Raw genomic sequence first — 1,624 nt, 5'->3', positions numbered from 1 at the left:
TGTCCCAAGCAGCAGGAGCAGCTTTTTGTGATCCGGCAGGCCTGCAACCCTGAGAGTAGTCCAGCACAGGGCAGGCCCCCAATATGCCTGCTGGATCACAGGAGGCTGGTGCTGCCAGCTGGGACAGGTGACAACACCTATCTTCCCAGTTCTGGGTGCGGGCTGCACCCAGTGCTGGTCCGAGGCAGCAGCAGCAGCCTCCTGTCATCCAGCAGGCAGACTGGGGGCTTGCCTGCACCCCCGGGAGGAGTCTGTTACAGCCTTGCTGCCCACACAGGGGTGAGGGCAAGCCCTCAGTCTGACTGTTGGATGACAGCTGCTGCTGCTAGCTGGGACCAGCACTGAAGCCAAGTAAGGTCCAAAAGAGCTGGGGTTGTATAAGTATAGACAGATTTAGGATTCTCAAAAGTGGGGGGTGAGGCAGATACCACAAGTTTTGCAGGAGTGGATGCAACTCATAACTCCCAGTGACCCCCGCACTCAACTTGCTCTTGGGTACAACACCTCCATTTTGAGCTGTTCCATCAGGCATTGCATGTTGGGCAGCTGAGACTGCAGTTAGAAGACATGCAACCACTCCACTTCTCCATGGCCTCACATACCTGAGTCTTCTGGATAATCCTGGAAGCAGAAACTGAGCTTAGAGTATGGAGGGTGTGACAGGATGGGAACCTCGGGGTTGCCGTGCTCCCCCTTGGTTACCCTCTATACCATGCCAAGTTGCCTATCTGCACCTTGCAATCTCACCCGCCATGTCTTTGGTCTTATGTGTATTATAGGGAGGCTACCTTTAGTCTTCTTGGCCACGGTTCTCCTGTCCTATACTGGCCCCATTTCCTGAATGGGGTTTTGGGGCACCCCAGCCTTATGGGCTCTGCGTGGCTCCAACCACCCCTGTACTACACCCCAAGCCTTGCGGATGTACGGGATGGTCTTCAGTCTTATTGGATGCCCTACCAGTCACTTGAGCACTCCTCAGCCCTGTCCCACTCAGCATCCTGCTGGTGCTCTGTCTCCTTAGCTTAGCCCACCCCCACCTTCTCGTACTGTATCTCTCTGGGGCTTCTCGCTCTGCTGCCCACTCTCTAGGCTCCTTACTGCCCACTCTCTGGGGCTTCTCGCTGCCCACTCTCTGGGGCTGGGGCTTCCACACTGTCGTGGTTCCCCTATGAGGCCTCCTCCATCCCCGTATAGCCTCACCCGGTCCTCTGGTTGATGACAGCAAACAATAACATAAGTCCCTGGGCTAGAACCCAAATCTAAACTGCTTGGCTAACCTCCTTTGAGTCACTCCACAGCTGCTCCTTCACCAGCGTAACAAATTGCTCACGTTCAGGACTTTCCCCTTTTCTTATTTTGGCAGCACTTCTTCTCCTTGGCCACCAGCAGAGAATGGGCTCCCAAGGCGGTGGAGCTCCCCCCTACCCTGGGGGTCTTCAAAAGGAAGTTAGATAGGCATCTGGCTGGGGTCATCTGAACCCAGCACTCTTTCCTGCCTTTGCTGCCTTTCCTGAAGAAAGTTATAATTTCTTTCTCTTTCCAATCTGTGCCTATAGGCACCCTGTCTTACCATGTCCCCAGCACCAATCTTCCACTGCCACTTTCCCTTACTGTCCTGGGGGTG

Source organism: Crocodylus siamensis, chromosome 6 (genome assembly GCF_052110815.1).
Source record: "Crocodylus siamensis isolate JL-2025a chromosome 6, ASM5211081v1, whole genome shotgun sequence".
Lineage (NCBI taxonomy): Eukaryota > Metazoa > Chordata > Crocodylia > Crocodylidae > Crocodylus > Crocodylus siamensis.
This window is presented reverse-complemented; position numbering follows the sequence as displayed.